The following is a 22020-nucleotide window of genomic DNA, read 5'->3' as shown; positions in this document are numbered from 1 at the left end:
AATTGATAACTACTGGAAAAGCTTGGCTAGTAACATGGCTAGTTCTAGAGCACAAGTCTTCAGTACTATTACCAGCATGTTGTCGGAGTCTACAGCCTTTGCAGTATCCAGTGTCCTCAGCCATTTCTTGATATTACAAGGAGTGAATCAAATTGGTTGAAGACTGTCATCTGTGATGCTGGAAAAGGCCAAGATACTGAACCATTGTGGCATTTCTGATAGAAAGTTAATGTATGCACTTCACTCTTGTCTTTTGCTCCAATTTGCTAGTTTTGTAATCGTTTAGGATACGGGTTTTTGAAGAGCTACCTCCTCCATCTATATGCTTAATTGTATCTGTATGTGGCATGACTGCAGAGTTTAAATCTGCTTTTTGAGTTGTGGGATCAATTAGCCCGATCAATTGCATGCTTATGCTGTTTGGCATGTCAAAGGTCCTGTGTTATAACTTCACCAGATTGATTCATAATTTTTAGATTTATCTGGTGCTCCTCCAGGCATGCCTCTTGCACTCTTCACTGAACCACGGTTGATCTTTCAGCTTTGCTTGTAAAAGTATTGTGGGGAGTATGATGGACCATGAGTTACAAATTGTGATTAAATATAATTCTGCTGCTGCCGCTGGCCTTTAGTGCCTCATGCGTGCCCAGCTTTGAGTTGCAAGATCTTTCAAAGCGTTGTTGAACATAGTAGAGTACATCACATAAAAGTGAACAGTAGGTAGTAATCAGCAGGAAGTTTCATTGGCCATATTTGATTTTCTGTCATGAAGCTTAATAGGATCCAGCTTCAATGTTGAGGACTCCCAGGGCAACTTGCTCCTGACTGTATATCACTGTGCCATCAGTTCTGGTAGGTCGGTATCACCAGTGGGATACAGCATGTGCAGGGATAGTGATGGTGCTGTTTTAGACATTACTGACAATTATGATAAAGGTGCCAAGAAGTTTAGACTTTTTAAGGTTAGTTAGGGAATTACATACAATGTTCAGCTCCCACTACTCTCTTAGCCCCAACAGGAGATCCATTCAAAATCACATTGCACATTTGGTACATGAAGCAGAGGAGCTGTCGAAAGACATTTTGTGTCAAGAAATTGAGGTATCAATGCAAAGGAAAAGTCATATTTGTAATCACTTTATCAGGTATACCTATTTTATACAAAGGACACATCTGGACCTCTCGGAGGAGCATTGTCCATAGGGACACAAATTTACCAGAGTGATGGGAATACTAACGCAGACAACATGCACACAGTGGTAATGCAAGGTGCCTTAAATTTTTCCATGGGGGACATCAATAACGTCATTCAAATTTGGAGTTCCTAGAAGGTTTGGTGGGCAATTCATCATATTACGTGATGCAGAGACAACCAACTACTGGCATCACAAGTTCAATTCCTGAGTTATCTGACAATTGGAATATTATCAGGCTTCAATAGCACTGAACCTGACAGGGAAAACTTGTTCAGGATTCCAGTGTGCAATTTTTATCCAATCACCATGATTCCATACACTTGTGACCATTAGATGAGAACCATATCAAACTCTATTTGGATTTCACCCCCTCCTTCCCACACTTTATGATCCACTCATAAAGCTTGCTAACTGTAATTGTCCAAAGTAATTTACTACCAGGCTGCTAATGTATGTGAAGTCAAACTACGTCACTATCAACACACCAGTGTTTCAAAATAGGAGAGTAGTTCTTTTTGCAGAGACAGGAGGATGCAATAGACATTTGCTTACGAGTATTAAGGAGAAAGACTGCAAATTTAACATGTACTGCTTTACAATTTTTTTTGCTGTATGATATTTCATGTCTGTATTTAAATGTCTCTTGGAATTAATTTGGATAAATACTACTCCTTATTTTACCATTTTGTGAGTTATTAATCTGGTGACTAAAGTAACTATACCTCAATCCAACGAAACACAATGATGTCATTTGTTATTGTCATCTTGCCAATGCTGTAGGGAGACATAATCAGCTAACGTAGATTATCCTAACAAGAGTGTGAGGAGAGCCAGTTCATTTAACAGTTTATGGAAGGATTTAAAATTTTTACCTATCAATACAATGCTCATAGAACATTGAACAGTTACATGGAGTATTGAGTGAGGCACCTTTCGGTCATGGCTGACCATGGGTTGCATCCTCATTGTTCTGACTTTCTGCTTTCCTAAACCAATGTCACTTGTGACAGAAGAGACTAATACCAGAGTGACACTCCCGGTCGCAGAGGTCACATCTGTATGTAATTGTTGATCTGTCGAACTGCTGCACACCTTCCTGTGTGCCCACTTGTCTGCTGCAGCGTTCATCAGCTTCTTCTCCCCTGTTTTGAGGTGTTGTTTCAGGGTCAGTCTCCATCACGTGCGGTCAGCTGTAAGCCATTCCCAGGACTCCATAACAATATCGAGTACCTTCATCCTTGTAGCGCAGCTGGGTACGCTCAGTGGATCTCTTCCCAGATACAAGCTCTCCATAGAGGATATCCTTTGGGATGCGGCCATCCTCCATACAGTGGACATGGCCCAGCAAGTACAGTCTGTGCTTCCTGAGCAGAGTGTACACCCTGGGAAAGCCAGCGCAAGATAGGACCGCTGTGTTGGACACTCTGTCTTGCCAGGACATGCCCAGGATACGCCAGATACTCCTCAAGTGGAAGGTGTTCAGTCTTCTCTCCTGTCTTGCATATGTAGTCCATGTTTCACTGCCATACAGCAGTGTGCTTATGACGCAGGCATTGTAGACTGACATTTTTGTCTTCACTGTCAGCTTGGGATTTATCCATACTCGAGTCATGAGGCGAGCAAGAGTTGAGACTGTTTTCCCGATCCTCTTGTCGATCTCTGTATCCAAGGAGGGGTTATCAGTGATGGTAGAGCCAAGATAAGTAAATTGATGGATGTCATTGAGTTTGTAGTCATCGATGGTGATGACCAGCAGTGCCTCTGTGTCCTGTCCCAGGATGCTCGTCTTCTTCAGACTGATAGTCAGCCCGAAATCCTTGCAAGCGTGAGAGCGGTGGTCTATCAGTAACTGGAGTTCCTGCTGGGGTGTGTGTTGCAACTGTAGCATCATCGGCAAACAACATGCCCCGATGAGTGTCGTGCATACTTTTGTCTTGGCTGTAAGGTGGGCCAGGTTGAACAGTCTATCATCTAGTGTGTAGGTAAATCCCCTCTATTACAGCGCCAAAGGCATGTTTCAGGAGCAGAGCAAAAAAAAATCCCAAATATTGTGGGAATGAGGACGCAGCCTTGTTTGATGCCGCTGCAGTTGTCAAAGGGCTCAGAAGATCTATTGTTGAACTGCACTGTCCCCTTCATGTTACTGTGGAAGGATTCTATTATGCTCAGCAGTTTTGATGGATAGCCAATCTTCAGGAGAACCTTGAGAAGGCCATTTCTGCTGACCAGGTCGAATGCCTTGGTGAGATTGATGAAAGTGAAATACAGGGGCATTTTCTGTTCTCTGCACTTCTCCTGCAGTTGGTGAAGGGATAAGATTGTGTCTACTGTTGATCCTTTAGCTTGGAGACCACACTGTGACTCTGGATATATACATTCTGCCAGTTTCTGCAGGTGAGTCAAGATGACCCGAGCAAAGGCTTTGCCAACAGTATTGAGAGATGCCACTGTAGTTGTTGCACTCGCTTCTCTTGCCCTTACTCTTGTAGATGGCAATGCTCTTGGCATCCCACATGGCCTGTGGTACAGCTCCTTCTTGCCAGCACTGGCATAGGATTTCATGCAATGGGAGCAGGAAGCTGGTCTTGCAGCACTTGATCAGATCAGGAGGAATCCTGTCACTACCTGGGGCCTTACCTGAGGCCGGGCTGTCAATGGACTTGCTGAGTTCTTCTATTGACGGCTCTGCGTCTAGCTCATCCATGGTCGGCAGGCACGTGATGGCATCAAGTGATGAAGCAAACACAGTATACTATATGGAGTGGAGATCAGAGAAGTGTTCAACCCACCTCTCCATCTGCTGGCCTTAGTCTGTGATTACTTCCCCAGTAGAGGATTTGAGGGGGGCTGTCTTGCTCTGAGCTGGTCCTAGTGCTTTCTTGATGCCATCGTACATTCCCCTAATGTTCCCCGTTATAGCAGCCATCTGAATTTCCTTGCTTAGCTATGTCCTGCACTCGGTAATGCAACGCCTGGCAGTCTGCTGAACTTTGTTCCTGGCAGCCCTGAGAATCTAGGTTTTTCCTGCTAGCTGACTGCTTGTACTCAGCTAGGGTGACATGCTTGGCTTCAACAACTGGGGTCACCTCGGTTGCCTCAAATCAGCTGTGTGTCCTGTAGGTTTTCCTCCCAAAGATAGCCAGGGATGTGCTGTGCATGGCATCCCGCAACGTTTCCCATTTCTCTGTGGTGGAGTCTATGTGTCATGAGGCACTGAGATTTCTCTTGAAAGTCTCTGAGAACTGTTGCACAAGGTCTAGCCGGGACATCTTGCTGACATTGATGCAAGGGTTCCCCTGTTGCTTAATGCGATGGAATCTCTTAGGTTGCAGCCTAATCTTGCAACACACTAAGGAGTGGTCTGTGCCACAGTCTACACTGTGGTAACAGCATGTGTGGAGAACGTATTTGATGGCTGTGCGCCTAACTAGGATCAGACCAAGTTGGTGCAAATGTTTTGAGCGTGAGTGTCTCCGGGAAATCTTGTGCCGAGGCTTTATCTGGAAGTAGGAGTTAGTGATGTACAAGTCATGGTAAGTGCACAGTTTGAGCAGACGCTGTCCAGTCTCATTCATTTTTCCCACACCAAAATGCCCCAGGCAGGAGGGCCACGAGTTGTGGACTGCACCCACTCTGGCGCTGACGCTGCCCAGAAGAAAAAGTTGATCCTTCCTAAGGACGCTGCTAATGAAGGGTTGCAAGATTGCCATAGAACTCACCTTTTGTGTCTGGCATGGAGGACACTGTCAGGGCATACATGCTGACAAAGGTGCCTGGGCCTGCAATGGTGTTGAGGCAAAGAGTCATCTTTGCTACCTTTCCCCACCCTCCTCTCTGACCTATCACCTCCATCCCCACCCCTATTCACCTATTGTACTCTATGCTCCTTTCTCCCCACCCCCGCCCTGCTCTCATTTATCTCTCCACCCTGCAGGCACTCTGCCTCTATTCCAGATGAAGGGCTTTTGCCCGAAACTTCGATTTTCCTGCTCCTCGGATGCTACCTGACCTGCTGTGCTTTTCCAGCACCACTCTAATCTAGACTCTGGTTTCCATCATTTGCGGTCATTGTTTTTACCCAGTCATTGCTGCCTGGTTCTACTTTGCTCATCAGGCTGTTCTTTACTGCAAAGCCGACCCTGTGCTCTCCGTGCTCATTAGAGCCCTTCTGCAGCCAGTAAAACATGTATTCCTTCTCTTTCAGTGAGCCTGCCTGTGCCAGCCTTGGTTCCTGGAGGGCGGCTATGTCCACGTTGAGTCTCTTGAGTTCGTTATTTATGAAAGCTGATTTCCTAGAGTTACTGATGTCCTGAAGGTTTTCTGAGAACCGTTCATCATTGTCCAGACGTTCCAACTTCCCAGTTTTAGAGCTGGTCTCTTTTTTTTTCTTTTGTTGCTTGGTGCAGTGATTGCAATCTTCTGTTTGAATAATTCCTAATCCCCATGCACCCAATGAGGATAGCAGATGGTGGAGGGACAGTACCTTATTGGTTGGGGCCTGCCCAGCTTGAGGCGTGCTATAGCTGTCCAGTGGGATCTGAAAATCCCTCTCACTGTCGGGAGCAACCCCAGCATTGTACTCTATGCTAATCCAGCGATGACTTACAGCCAGTACCTGCTACCACCCCATCCCCTCCCGCCGTGTTGTGTTAATGCTGTGGGTGAACTGGAGTGTCCTCTCCAGGTGCAGTGGTGGTAGGATGCAAACCTAGGCAGTGTGGTATGGGGAACAAGCTTTTGCCCATGAAGTACGTCCCTCCTCTCCACGAGACTGGCTAATCCAAAGGAACAGCAAAGCCGTTACAGTTTGGTACCAGTGCGAGGTTTGGTTCCTGCCAGAACAAGGTTGTGGGTAACGACAAACTACCTTCAGGGACCCAGTTCCGGAGTTTTCCTCCAGGTTTACTCCTGAAGCCTGTCCCAGGTGTGGGTCTGACCCCTGCAAGGCAGCGGAGGTTTGAAACCACTGCGAATTTTCCTTCCCCTTGCCAGGATGCAGACAGCCCAGGGTTTTGGGGGATTTGGGAGGTCTCTCCTAACCTTCCTTATCGACATCTCTCCTAACCGTCCTGGTGACCAGGTGAGAGGAGGAGGTGGACAGAGATTGAGTAGGTAAAAACAATGACTGCAGATGCTGGAAACCAGAGTCTAGATTAGAGTGGTGCTGGAAGAGCACAGCAGTTCAGGCAGCATCCGAGGAGCAGTGAGTTAGGAGAGGTCTGGAGAAGGAGGGTTAGGAGAGATGTGGATACATGGAGGAGTATATAACAGCGAATTACAGATTGAGATTTAGATTGTGAAATGAGGGTCCCCTGCCATACAGAGTTTGTAGCTCTAGTTGAATAACATGGAGCTTAGATGACCAGTAGTTTCCTGTTAGCAGATTCTAATACTTTCTCTGCATGTTCTAACTCACAAGTATGCATATATTGGGAGGCAATGATGTAGTGCTGGACTAGTAATCCTGAGATTAAATCCATCATCTGAGTAGATGACGGAATTCGAATTCAATAAAATCTGGAATGAAATGTCTCATGATATTGTCAGAGCGCATAGCCTTCGCAGTATCCAGTGCCCTCAGTCATTTCTTGACATCACGAAAAGTGAATTGAATTGGTTGAAGATTGGCATCTGTGATGCTGGAGAGGCCAAGATACCAAACCACTGTGGCATTTCTGATGGAAGGCCAATGCCTACACTTGAGTTTTGTCTTTTGCTCTGATGTGCTGGGCATCCTCATCAATGAGGATAAGGGTATTTGAGGAGCTGCCTCCTCCTCCTATATGCTTAATTGATCATCTTCATTCTTATCTGGATTAGCAGGACTGCAGAGTTTAGATCTGTTCTGTTGGTTGTGGAATCAATTAGCCCTCTCCATTGCATAACAAAACAATTATTGCCTGTTGTAAAAATAAAATCCATCTGTGTGTATTAATTCCCTTAGGAATGAATCTAGCCTACATGTGATTCTACACCCACAGAATGCTGACCCTTAACCATCTTCTGAATTGACCTAACAAACCATTCATAGAGTCATGGAGCTGTACAGTATGGAAACAGACCCTTCAGTCCAACTCATTCATGATGAGCAGATACCCTAAATGAATCCAGTCCCATTTGCTAGTATTTGGCCCATATCTCTCTAAACCCTTCCTGTTCATATACCCATCCAAATGCCCTTTAAATGCTGTAATTGTCACAGTCTCCTTCACTTCCTCTGGCATCTCATTCCATACACACACCACTGTGTGTGAGAAAAGAAATGTTTCTTTGGTCCCTTTTAAATCTTTCCCCTCTCTCCTTAAACCTATGCCCTCCAGTTTTGGACTCTCCCACCCCTGGGGAAAGACCTTGGCTATTTACCCTATCCATGCCCCTCATGATTTTATAAACCTCTATAAGATCACCCCTCAGCCTCCAGCACTCCAGGGAAAATAACCCCAGTCTTTTAAGCATCTCCCTATAGCTCAAACCCTCCAACCCTGGCAACAACCTTTTCGAATCTTTTCTGAACCCTTCTGAGTTTTACAACATCCTTCCTATAGCAGGGAGACCAGAATTGCATGGTGTATTTCAATAGTGGCCTAACCAATGTCCTGTACAGCCACATCATGACCTCCCAATTCCTATATTCAATGCACTGACCAATACAGGCGAGCATACCTACTGCCTTCTTCGCTGTCCTGTCTACCTCGGACTAACACTGTTATAAAATACACTAAAAAGGCTCAAAAAATGATGACATAAGATGATGACCAGGCACTAACACTGGCATGGAAAAGACTATGGCAATCTCAGCTCTGTGAATCCTGTAAGGTCCTCCTAACCAAATTGATTTTCTGTGGCCCTCAATCTCATGGCATCACATTAAACATGGGTGAAGATACTTCCTGTCAATTACATGCACATCATCCCCTCACTTTCCTGCCTCCCAACCCCTCACATTGAATATCACTTGGAGGAAGCAATGAGGCAAGGGTGCAGAAATGTAATCTGGGTGGGCAAGTTCAATGTTCACCACCCAGAGTGGTTTGGCAGCACCACTACTGACCGATTACTGTACCACAGTTGATTTTGAGTTCTAAAGGACATGGCTGCTAAAATGAGTCTGTGGCAGGTGGTGAGGGAAAACATACTGACCTCATTCTCAACAATCTGCCTGCTACAGTTGCATCCGTCTATGACACTACTAGACTGTTAGACACTCCTTGGGGAGTCAAAGTCCCATGATTACATTGAGAATATCCTCCATAGTGCTGTGTGCCACCATAACTGTGCTAAGCAAGGTAGACTTTGAACAAATCTACTAACTCCTTTCTAGGTATCTGTGAGGCACTTTGGCCATCAGATGCAGCAAACACATTTTGCAACCTCTCAGCTTAGCATTTTCTTCACTCTATCATTTCCATCAAGCCAGAGAATTAACTCTGATTCTGCTTGGAGCAGCACTCAGCATAGCTAAAAATGAGGTGACAACTTAATGAAGCTACATAACAGGTCTACTTACATGCCAAATAGCAATAGCACCAAATGACTGACAGAGTTGAGCAATTCCACAATCAACAGATCAGATTTAAGCTCTTCAGTCCTGCTACATCCAGCTGTGAGTCACGGACAATTAACAAACTTACTGGAGGAGGATTTTCCATAAATATCCCAAATCTCAATGATGGGAGAGGTCAGCACAAAAGATAAAGTGGAAGCATTTTTAACCATTGTCAGCCAGAAGTACCAAGTGGATAATCCATTCCAGCCTCCTCCAGAGGTGCCCAGCATCCTAAATGCCAGACTTCAGCCAATTCGATTCATTTCACACCATGTTAAGAATCAGCTGGGTGACTGAATACGGCAAAGGCTATAAGCACCAAGAATATTCCAGCAACAGTTCTGAAAACTTGTCCTCTAGACCTTGCCATATCCCTTACCAAGTTGTTCCAGTACAGCTGCAAAATGTGGAAAATTGCTTAGCTATGTCCTGTACACAAATAGCAGGACAAGTTAAATGTAGGGGTATGGGTCTGGGTGGGTTGCTCTTCGGAGGGTCGGTGTGGACCTGTTGGGCCGAAGGGCCTGTTTCCACACTGTAGGGAATCAAATAAGCTCACCCAGCCAATTACTGCCCCATCAGTCTACTCTCGATCATCAGTAAAGTGCTGGATGGCGTCATCCAGTGCTATCAAGCAGCACTTGCTTAGCAATAACCTGCTCAGTGAAGCCCAGCTTGGGTTCTGCCAGTTCCTCTGACCTCTTTACAGCTTTGGTTCAAACATGGAAAAACGAGCTGAACTCTAGAGATGAGGTGAGAGTGATAGCCCTTGACATCAAGGCCACATTTGACAAATGACCATTGGCAAACTGGAATCAATGGTAATCATAGGCAAGCTCTCCACTGGTTGGAGTTATACCTAGCACAAAAAAAGCTAGTTGTGGTTATTGGAGCTCAGCCATCTCACTCCAGAACTTCTCTGCAGGAGTTCCTTGAAGTGGTATCCTAGCCCCCATCATTTACAGCTGCTTCATCAATGATCTTCCCTTCATCATAAGGTCAGAAGAGGATTTTGTGCAATTGTCAGGAATGTTCAGCACTGCTCACACTTCTCAGATTGTGAAAACAGTTGTGTCCAAACCTGCAAGATCAGGACAACATCCAGATCTAGGCTGATGTAGCAAATACTATTTGTGACATACAAGTGATGTATTGATTTAATAAATCAAATCAAATCACAAGTGCCAGGCAATGAACATCTCCAATAAGAGAATCTAGCCATCATCTCTTGACATTCAATGGCATTACCATTGTTAAATCTCCCACTATTAATATCTTCATGAAAAACTGAACTGGACCATTCTATATAAATAAAAGCAGGTCTGGGCAATTAATCCTGCAGTTAGTAACTACCCCCTGATATCCCAAAGCCTATTCACTGTCTGGGATGCACAAGTCAGGATTGTGATGTAATACTCCCCACTTGCCCAGATGGGTGCACCTTCTATATAACACTCAAGATGTTTGACACCATCTAGGACAAAGGCACAACACTCAGTAGCAGCACTCCAGGCCATCTACAGGGTACACTGCAGGAATTCACCACAACTCCTTAGACAGCATCTTCCAAATTCTCATACACTACCATCTATAAGGATTAGGGCAGCAGATACAAAGGAACACCACCTCCAGGTTCCCCTCCAAACCACTCAACATCCTGCCATCTATATCACCACTCCTTCACTGTCACTGGATGAAAATCCTAAAACTTCCTGCCTGACAGCATTGCAGTTTTATTTACACCAAAAGGACTGCGGTGGTTCAAGTAGACAGTTCACCACCACCCTGTCTCATGGGCAACTGGTGATTAGTCAAGGGCTACAAGGAAAGGGTGGGAAAGTGGACATGAGGAATGTCAGATCAGCCATGATGCTATTGAATGGTAGATTAGGAGAGAGGGGCCAAATGGCCTACCCTTGTTCCTGTTTTTTATGGTGTTATGAACACTGCTACAGTCTGCAACACCCATATCCAATGAATAAATACAATCTTTTGAAAAACATTTTTGTCTATGTTTACAAAATAATTTCTGCGAATATAGCACTGCCTATGGTACTATCTTTCAAAGGTGAGGATGGAGGATCAAAGAATATAAATGCACGAGGCATACTGCAGGGTTAACAGAAAGGATGTATTTGGTTTGAATTAAGGAACAATAGAGAAGCTGTTACAATGCTGTGTACACTGTAGGGCAGCAAACACTGGTAAGGAGAAAATTACAGGTCAGTGAAAGAATCTTAGATTTGTAATAATAGAGTAGCAACATTATCTTATTGTGCAAAATTACAATGTAATGGGTGGAGGAGTTGATTTGATTTGATTTATTTATTGTCAGGTGTATTTTGTTACTTCCCTCCAAGGCCCCAAGGGATCCTTCCATATCCGCCACAAGTTCACCTGTACCTCCACACACATCATCTATTGCATCCGCTGCACCCGATGTGGCCTCCTCTATATTGGTGAGACAGGCCGCTTACTTGCGGAACGCTTCAGAGAACACCTCCGGGCCGCCCGAACCAACCAACCCAATCACCCCGTGGCTCAACACTTTAACTCCCCCTCCCACTCCACCGAGGACATGCAGGTCCTTGGACTCCTCCACCGGCAGAACACAACTACACGACGGCTGGAGGAGGAGCGCCTCATCTCCCGCCTGGGAACCCTCCAACCCTCCAACCACAAGGTATGAATTCAGATTTCTCCAGTTTCCTCATTTCCCCTCCCCCCACCTTGTCTCAGTCGGTTCCCTCAACTCAGCACCGCCCTCCTAACCTGCAATCCTCCTCCTGACCTCTCCGCCCCCACCCCACTCCGGCCTATCACCCTCACCTTGACCTCCTTCCACCTATCCCACCTCCATCGCCCCTCCCCCTAGTCCCTCCTCCCTACCTTTTATCTTAGCCTGCTTGGCTCTCTCTCTCTTATTCCTGATGAAGGGCTTATGCTCGAAACGTCGAATTCTCTATTCCTGAGATGCTGCCTGGCCTGCTGTGCTTTGACCAGCAACACATTTGCAGCTGTGATCTCCAGCATCTGCAGACCTCATTTTTTACTCGAAGATCCTCACCAATAAGTCGGCACTCGGACTGCTTCATTGATGCGGAAGCCGCTGGGAATCGAAACTTGCCTCCAACGCTATCACCATGAGTCCGCACTTGTGGGCCCCGTCGAAATTGTGCTGGGCTCGCTTTCCACCACTATCATGCTATCTCTTGAACAAGAGGTAAGTAAATTTTAATGAAGGCAACAAAAATGAGAAAAGAGAGAAAAAGAAACAAAGTGATTGGAGCGGACGAGACCCAGTCTCATAAGTGCTATTGAATGGCGACGTCACCTGAAAAACTTATAGTATATTTGGAGTTCCAGAAAAACATAACAAGAGAACTGTTTGTTATTCACTAATTGGACGTGGGCACTACTGACTTGGCTAGCATCCATCGCCCATCCTTCATTGCCCTTGAGAAGGTGGTGGTGAGCTTCTGCAGTCCATGTAGTTTAGTTACACCCATAATGCTCTTAGTTCCAGGATCTTCACCCAATGGCAGTAAGAAAATATGATATAAATCCAAGTCAGGATGGCTAGTGGGGTGCCTGTCATCTGTATTCTAACTCCCTTTGAGGGGAGGATCCTTACCTTTAGTGAAAGAGGATACAGACCACTCAAGTCCTAACAAGTGGTGATAACAAAATTTCGATGTCCCAGCAATCAAGTAAGCTCAGTGTCCATTGGTGTGTTGCTGTCCCATTATCCTCACTGTGAATGTCCACATTTCTATACCTATTTTGCAAAGCAACCCCCCTTGTGTTTCCTGCAGGCACCAGTAATATCTGTACAGTTTCTAGATTAGAGTGGTGCTGGAAAAGCATAGCAGTTCAGGCAGCATCCGAGGAGCAGGAAAATCGAAGTTTCGGGCAAAAGTCCTTCATCAGCAAAATAATTTTTACCTAATATCTGTACAGTGTCCGCCTTGAATAGAGTGGCCCCAAGACACCGTATTCTCCTCAAATTTTGAAGAAGAAGTTATCAAAGTAAGAGTTGGCATAGCTGCTTCCTGCACACTCCTCCAACTCTGATACTGACACCTTGGTGGGTACTTTATCGAGAGATGGATTTGAGAGCACATTCTCATGAGCACATCACAGGCACATGTCAGCAGTTGATCCAGAGAGAACCCCTCATCACTCAGAGGAGTGCCAAAGACAGACCAGGTACCTGCTCAGTCCCAAGCAAGGGTTTGGTTAAGAAAAAGAAGGAAGCATATGTCAGGTACAGTCAGGATAGATCGAGTGAATCCTTAGAAGAGTATAAAGAAAGTAGGAGTATACTTGAGACGGAAATCAATAGGGCAAAAAGGGGACTTGAGATAGCTTTGGCAAATAGAATTAAGGAGAACCAAAGGGCTTTTACAAATATATTAAGGACAAAAGGGTAACTAGGGAGAGAATAGGACCCCTCAAAGATCATCAAGGCAGCCTTTGGGTGTGGTGCCATGGAAAATGGGGGAGGTACTAAATGAATATTTTGCATCATTTACTGTGTAAAAGGATATGGAAGATATAGACTGTAGAGAAATAGATGGGGACATCTTATAAAATGTCCAGATTACAGAGGAGGAAGTGCTGGAATTCTTGAAACAGTTAAACCCCAGGACCTGATCAGGTGTACCTGAGAACTCTGTGGGAAGCTAGAGAAGTGATTGCTGGGCCTCTTGCTGAGATATTTGTATCATCGATAGTCACAGGTGAGGTGCCGGAAGACTGGAGGTTGGCAAACGTGGTGCCATTATTTAAGAAGGGCTGTAAAGACAAGCCAGGGAACTATAGACTGGTGAGCCTGACGTCAGTGGTGGGCAAGTTGTTGGAGGAAATCCTGAGCGACAGGATGTACATATATTTGGAAAGGCAAGGATTGATTCGGGATAGTCAACATTGCTTTGTGCATGGGAAATCATGTCTCACAAACGTGATTGTGTTTTTTGAAGAAGTGACAAAGAAGATTGATGAGAGCAGAGCAGTAGATATGACCTATATGGACTTCAGTAAGGTGTTCGACAAGGTTCCCCATGGGAGACTGATTCGCAAGGTTAGATCTCATGGAATACAGGGAGAACTAGCCATTTGGATACAGACTGGCTCAAAGGTAGAAGACAGAGGGTGGTAGTGAAGGGTTGCTTTTCAGACTGGAGGCCTGTGACCAGTGGAGTGCCACAAGGATCGGTGCTGGGCCCTCTACTTTTTGTCATTTACATAAATGATTTGGATGCGAGCATAAGAGGTACAGTTAGTAAGTTTGCAGATGACACCAAAATTGGAGGTGTAATGGACAACCTCAGATTACAACAGGATTTGGACCAGATGGGCCAATGGGCTGAGAAGTAGCAGATGGAATTTAATTCAGATAAATGCGAGATGCTGCATTTTGGGAAAGCAAATCTTAGCAGGACTTATACACTTAATGGTAAGGTCCTAGGGAGTGTTGCTGAACAAAGAGACCTTGGAGTGCAGGTTCACAGCTCCTTGAAAGTGGAGTCACAGGTAGATAGGATAGTGGAGAAGGCATTTGGTATGCTTTCCTTTATTGGTCAGAGTATTGAGTACAGGAGCTGGGAGATCATGTTGCGGCTTTACAGGACATTGGTTAGGCCACTGATGGAATATTGCGTGCAATTCTGGTCTCCTTCCTATCGGAAGGATGTTGTGAAACTTGAAAGGGTTCAGAAAAGATTTACAAGGATGTTGGTGTCTACAAGGATGTTGCCATGGTTGGAGGGTCTGAGCTACAAGGAGAGGCTTAACAAGCTGGGGCTGAGGGGTGACCTAATAGAGGCTTACTAAATTATGAGGGGCTTGGAGAGGATAAATAGGCAAAGTCTTTTCCTTGGGGTCGGGGAGTCCAGAACTAGAGGGCATAGGTTTAGGGTGAGAGGGGAAGGATATAAAAAAGACCTAAGGTGCAACGTTTTCAAGCAGAGGATGGTACGTATATGGAATGAGCTGCCAGAGGATGTGGTGGAGGCTGGTACAATTGCAACATTTAAGAGGCATTTGGATGTGTATATGAATAGGAAGGGTTTGGAGAGATATGGGCCGGGTGCTGGCAGGTGGGACTAGATTGGGTTAGGATATCTGGTCAGCATGGACGGGTTGGACTGAAGGGTCTGTTTCCATGCTGTACATCTCTATGACTCTATGACTCTCTCACCATTCCTGAAGTTAACCCATCTATGTGACTGTATCTGAGACTTTCCTGCCTTCCTATAAGTGCCATCCATCACTTATTGTTGCTGTTGCGAATTCCTCATCGCTTCTATCTGTCTGTCCAATCGATTCACTTGATCTGATAAGATTCGCATCCAACAGCGTTTACGGCAGATATAATCTGCAGTAACCCTTCAACTCTCTTTAAACTCCTACATCTGACAAGAAGTACATTTCAGTGCAAAGGCCATTTTTGCTCCTTCACAATCTACAGGCCCAGAAAATGACACTGTCTTATTCTTCTACAAACAGTGCCCCAGGTTAAATTAAGAGGTATGGCTTATATTTCAAATTTAATCAAGAGACTTATCTACAAAAACATATAATCAAGAAAGAATCCACTATACTCACTACTGCAGCCTTTCTCTTGGACAGACTTAAAACTTAAAAGGGCGGCACGGTGGCACAGTGGTTAGCACTGCTGACTCACAGCACCAGAGACCCGGGTTCAATTCCCGACTCAGGCGACTGACTGTGTGGAGTTTGCACGTTCTCCCCGTGTCTGCGTGGGTTTCCTCCGGGTGCTCCGGTTTCCTCCCACAGTCCAAAGATGTGCGGGTCAGGTGAATTGGCCATGCTAAATTGCCCATAGTGTTAGGTAAGGGGTAAATGTAGGGGTATGGGTGGGTTGCGCTTCGGCGGGTCGGTGTGGACTTGTTGGGCCAAAGGGCCTGTTTCCACACTGTAAGTAATCTAAAAAAAAACAATTAACTTATCTGTTTCTGTGCTGTGAACTTCACTCAAACCGGTTCCTCCAAGATTAGTTGTGAATTTCACTGTTTGTTAATTTTCCCAGATGCACTCCGATGTCCAGCGATACATTAATTCAAACAGCAAAGGCATTAACTGTGCAGGTTCTCTCTCTCTCTATCTCTCTCTCTCTCTCTTCTGCACTGTCCTCACCATGTGCTTCCTTTGTCTGCTCTTCTCCCTTTTAAAACTGCTGTTGTTTTGACTTTTTAGAAAAGATCCATTTAATCAGATGGAATCAACATGATTTTATGAATGGGAAATAATATTTAACCCATCTGTTGGAGTCCTTTGATGAAGTTATATGCTGTGTATAAAGGAGAACCTGTGGATGTACTATAATTAGATCTCCAGATCTCTGTGCGCTCAGAGGTTAGCACTAATGCCCCACAGCGCCAGTAACCCAGGTTCAGTTCCAGCCCCGGGTGACTGTCTGTATGGAGTTTGCACATTCTTCTCATGTCTCCGTGGGTTTTCTTTGGGTGCTCTGATTTCCTCCCACAGTCCAAAGATGTGCAAGTTAGGTGAATTGGCCATGCCAAATTGCCCATACCAAATTGCCCATAGTATTAGGTGCATTAGTCAGCGGTAAATATAGGGTAGGGGAATATGTCTGGGTGGGTTACTCTTCGGAGTGTCGGTGTGGATTTGTTGGGGCAAAGGGCCTGTTTCTATACTGTAGGAAATCTAATCTAATCTCAGAAGTCATTTGATAAAGTACCCAATCAAAGGTTATTGTGGAAAATGTAAGCTCATGGTATTGGGAATAGCATATTAGCATGGACAGATTGGTTGGCTAATGGGAAGGAAAGAATAGGCATAAATACATGTTTTTCCATTTGACAAAATGCCACAGGAAACAGGGCTGGGACCTCAACTGTTTACAATTTATACAAATTATTTGAATGGTGAGATGGAAAATGTGGTTGCTGAATTTGCTGATCACACATGGCATGTGGGAAAGTTGTGAAGAGGGCCTAAGGCCACAGGGAAATAAACAGGTTAAGTCGATTGGCAAATATGTAGCAAATGGATTATAATATGGAAAAAGTTGAAATTGTCCATACAAGCAGGAAGATTAATAAAAAAGTATGTTATGTTATTTAAATGGTGAGACATTTCAGAGCTTTGAGATACAAATGAATCTGGCTGTCCTAATACATGAATTGTAAAGGTGTTCTGTGCAATTAATCTGGAAAGATGAGAATATGTCATTTATGTTGAGTGAGATTGAATATAAGAGTAGGAAAGTTATGTTGCAATTATACAGGTCAGACCACAACTAGAATATTGAAGACAATATTGGTCTCTGTAATGATAAGAACCAGGTGGATCTTGTTGATTATGAGATCCTTGATTGGCCCAGGTTAACAACCCCAATCAGGATGCCCTGGCTGGCCAATGTTAACAGGGGATTGCAGTGGTTCACGGACTCCCGGCCCAACTGCTTGTCCTGTGGTGCTGTGGAGTCTGTGGACCATGTATATTTGGGGTGTAGGCATCTGCACTCTGTTTTTGTTTTTCTTAAAGATCTTCTTTTATGTTTTTGGTTACACTCCAGCCCATGCTCCTTATCTTTGGGTATCCAGTGCAGATGGGGGAGGTAAGGTCAAAGGACCTCCTCATGGATTTGCTCCTGTGCCTGGTCAGGCTGGCCATAAACAGGTCCAGACAGTGGGCCATGGAGGGGGTCGTTATGGCTGATTGCCTATCTCTCTTCTGTGGTTATGTCCAGGCCTGGGTGTCCCTGGAGAAGGATCACGTAGTGTCTACCAATACCCTCGAGATTTTCAGGGAGAGGTAGGCACCGTGAGGTGTGGGGTATTTTATTTCCCCCCTCCGGTTCTATTTTGATTTAATCCCTGCCCTCCCCTTCACCTTTTTTGATCATTCAGCATTGCCCTTTGATGAGAAGGGCACTGCTTGTCACTGGCCACTGTTTTTTTCCTAGTGGTGGAATATGAATAAAGATTTCTGCACATGTTGTTCTTCACTGTGTCCTACGCCTGCACACACACAACATGGGTACTGGGGAAAATAACCACTACTGCGGTAGTGTGGGGGTTTATATAAAAATAAAGGGAATTTAAAACCTCCTCAGTTCAGGTGCCTGACTCCATGCTGGCTGACCATAGCCAGTGCACTGTGCACATGTAAATAACACGTGACTTTGTGACAGGATACTGATCTGTGTTTCAGTTATTTCAGCTTATCACATAATATGTAATAGCTAGTTACATTACACCTGTGCTACATGTAAGTCCTTTGTAAGACTTTGGGCTATACTGAAGAGTTAGTACACATGACTGTGACTGAAACATTCTGGGACACAACTTAGAGAGACAAACACACTGAGTAGTTCCTCCCAGGATCATTTTAGCTCCTTTTTTATATCTTCATGGCTAGAGCTAACCTCATGTTGTCTGTTCAATCTTTTAGATACTGTTTTCTACAACACGTCCTGCCATTCACCTTGCCAACATTGTAAGCCTTTTCTTTCAATTTGATACCATTCTTTATTTGGGCAGAGATTGTGCATGATTGAGAATCCCGTGGAAATAAAATAAATATAAATAGGGAATGTAGAATTTCTTTAGTTCAGGTGACTGACTGCAAGCTGGCTGGTTACAGCCAGTGTAAAGGATGTAAATAAAGGGTGACTTGGTGATGAGATACTGGCCTCTGTGCTGTTATTTCAGTCTCCTTCCTAAGTTAAGGATGCAAATGTGTTGACAGAAGTTCAGCAGAAGTTTATTAGACTAATACCTGGAATGGCTGAATTGTCTTATGAGGAAAGGTTGGACTTCTACCTGCTGGAGTTCAGAAGAGTAAGAAGTGACTTGAAACATGTCAGGTCCTGTGAGGACTTGGCATGGTAGACGTGGAGATGATGTTTCCTCTTATGGTAGAGTCTAGAAGTAGGTGTGACTGTTTCAAAATAAGATGTTGCCCAATTAAAACATGAAACAAATTCTTTTCTAAGAGGGTCATGAATCTTTGAAAGTCTGTTCCTGAAGAGGCAGTGGAAGCAGAGTCTTTGAATATTTTCTAAGGTAGGAGGCGATAGGCTCCTAAGCCAGTGGAGAAAGGTTATTGGGATGGGTAAGAATGTGGATTAGAGGTTATGATCAGATCAGCTATGACTTTCTTAAATGACAAGGCAGGCCGAAGGGACCAAATTGCTTAATCCTGCCCCTGACTTATATTAATATGTTACATCGTCTTCATTAAGAACAACAATAGCGGAAAAAGCATAGAATAAAAATAGATAGATAGGATGTACTAAAGAAATTGGCAGTGCTGAAAGTTAAAAGTCAAAACTCCGGATGGGATACATTTAAAAGGTACGTTAAAAATAGATATTGGGCAGGTTCTGCCTATAAGCTTCTGGCCCATAAGCATTTACCCCTCCTTTGATATGCCTAAGGGCTTATGGATTGCAAATTTTATACTCCTGCTCAAAAGAAGGGATAGAGATAAACTCAGCAATTACATGCCAGTCAGCCTAATGTCAATGGCAGAGAAACTTTTAGAGATATTAGTTCAAAACAAAATTAGCTATCATTGGAAAATATTAGCTAATAAATACATCACTGCAGATTTGTTGAAGGCAAATTGTGTTTCACTAACATGAATAATGGATGAGAGTAATTTGGTTAATGTTGTGTATATAAAACTGTATAAGGTGCTTGATGAAGCACTGCAGAGTATAGTTGTTAGCAAAATTTAAACCCTTGGGATAAAAGGGGCAGTGGTAGCATGGAAGCAAAATTTGCTAAGCTAGGAAACTGGACATGCAAAGGATGGTTGTTTGAGACTAAAGGGAAGCTCTCAGTTGTAGTCCCCAGTGGTCAGTGTTGGGACTGTCACTCTTTTTTTGATATACTGTACTAATAACCAGTACTTGGTTAAGACTAATCAGTGAAGATAATATGAAAATCATACACAGTTGAGGTACTTAGGATTCAGAAGGACAAGCTGATTAGTGACATAAGCAAACATGGCAAATAAAATTTAACTGAAGATGTGTGAAGTGATTCATGTTGGTTGGAAAAATAAGGAGAGACTGTGTATGAATAAAAGGTTTAGCTTAAAAGAGGTTGTTTGAACAGAGACCTGAGGGTGTCACACACAGGTTTTTGCAGGACACAGGACAAAGGCAAACAGGATTCTTAGCTTTACAGAGACATAATACTATATTAAGGAAGTTATGCAAGATTGGTATTCCATTCACCATCTTCAACATTAATTCCCTTCACTACTAGTGCAAAGTGGCGACAGTGTATTCTATCTATAAGATGCAATGTAGTAACTCATTAGGGCTCAAAAATTGGTAAACTGGTAATATAATCGACAGAGAAGAAGGCTATCAAGATTACAGGGGGATCTTGATCAATTGGGCCAGTGAACTGAGGAGTGGGAGATGGAGTTTAATTTGAATAAATGTGAAGTATTGCCTTTTAGTAAAATTGGACTTACACAGTTAATGGTGGGGCCCTATGTAGTCTAAACAGAGACCGAGGAGTTCAGGTATATGGTTTGCTGAAAGTTGTGTCACAGGTAGGTAGGATGGTTAAGATGTTCAGCACGCTTGTCTTCATTGCTCAGACCATTGAGGGTAGGAGTTGGACATCATGTTGAGGTTGTACAGGATGTTAGTGAGACCACTTTTGGAGTACTATGCCCTGCAATGGGAAGGATATAATTAAATTCAAGAGGGTTCAGAAAAGATTTACCAAGATGTGCTGGGACTGGAGGGTTTGAGTTATAATGAGAGGCTGGTTAGGCTGGGATGTTTTTCACTGGAACATAGGGAGTTGAGAGGTGACTTTAGAGGTTGATAAAATTGTGAGGGGCAGAGATAAGGTGAAAAGCAAAGATCTTTTCCCGAGAGTGGACGAGTTCAAAACTAGGGGGCATATGCTTAAGGTGAGAGGAGAACGATTTAAAAGGGACCTATGAGGAAACTTCATCAGTAAATACTGATGCAAAATACTCGTTTAGTATCAGCCACATCTCCTGCGACTCCATACAAAGGCCTCCTTGCTGATCTTTGAGGGGCCCTATTTTCTCCCTAGTTACCCTTTTGACCTTAATATATTTGTAAAAACCCTTTGAATTCTCCTTAACTCTATTTGCCTTTTTGCCCTCCTGATTTCTCTCTTAAGTATACTCCTACTTTCTTTATACTCTTATAAAGTTTCACTTGAACTATCCTGTCTATACCTGACATATGCTTCCTTCTTTTTCTTAACCAAATCCTCAATTTCCTTAGTCATCCAGCATTCCCAATACCTACCAGCCTTTCCTCACCCTGACAGGAATATACTTTCTCTAGACTCTTGTTATCTCATTTCTGAAGGCTTCCCATTTTCAGCCGTCCCTTTACCTGCGAATATCTGTCCCCAATCAGCTTTTGATAGTTCTTGCCTAATACCATCAAAATTGGCCTTCCTCCAATTTAGAACTTCAACTTTTAGATCTGGTCTATTTTTTTCCATCACTATTTTAAAACTAATAGAATTATGGTCGCTGGCCCCAAAGTGCTCTCCCAATGATACCTCAGTCACCTGCCCTGCCTTATTTCCCAAGAGTAGGTCAAGGTTTGCACCTTTTCTAGTAGGTGCATCCACATACTGAATCAGAAAATTTTCTTGTGTGCTGGATGACTAGAAAAATTGAGGCTCTGGTCAAAAAAAAAAGGAGGCATGTATTAGGTCGAGACAGGTGGGTCTGAGTGAATTCTGAGAGGAGAATAAGAGCAATAGGATATATTTTAGACAAAAGTCAGGATGGCAAAAAGGGGACATGAAATAGCTTTGGCAAATAGGGTTAAGGGGAATCCAAAGATTCTGCAAATACACTAAGAGCAAAAGAGTAACTAGGGAGAGAACAGGGCACTTTAAAGATCAATGAGGCCGTCTATATGTGAAACCACAGGAGAGGGGGAGATACTAAATGAGTATTTTGCATCAGTGTCTACTGTGGAGAAGGACATGGAAGCTGACGAACTTGGAATAAATAGTGATGTCTTGAATAATATTCATATTACAGAAGAAGAGCTGCTGGAGGTCTTAAAACCCATAAATGTAGATAAATCTCCAGGATCTTATCAGTGTATCTCAAAACTTTGTGGGAAGGTAGGGGAGAGATTGCTGGACCCCTTGCTGAGATATTTGGATCATCACCAACTATTAATGAGGTGCCTGAAGACTGAAGGGTGGCTGATTTGGTGGCATTAATGTGGTCCCAAGAAAGGTGGTAAAGAGA

The sequence above is a fragment of the Hemiscyllium ocellatum genome, chromosome 6 (assembly GCF_020745735.1).
Source record: "Hemiscyllium ocellatum isolate sHemOce1 chromosome 6, sHemOce1.pat.X.cur, whole genome shotgun sequence".
Taxonomy (NCBI): domain Eukaryota; kingdom Metazoa; phylum Chordata; class Chondrichthyes; order Orectolobiformes; family Hemiscylliidae; genus Hemiscyllium; species Hemiscyllium ocellatum.
Note: the sequence above shows the minus strand (reverse complement) of the source record.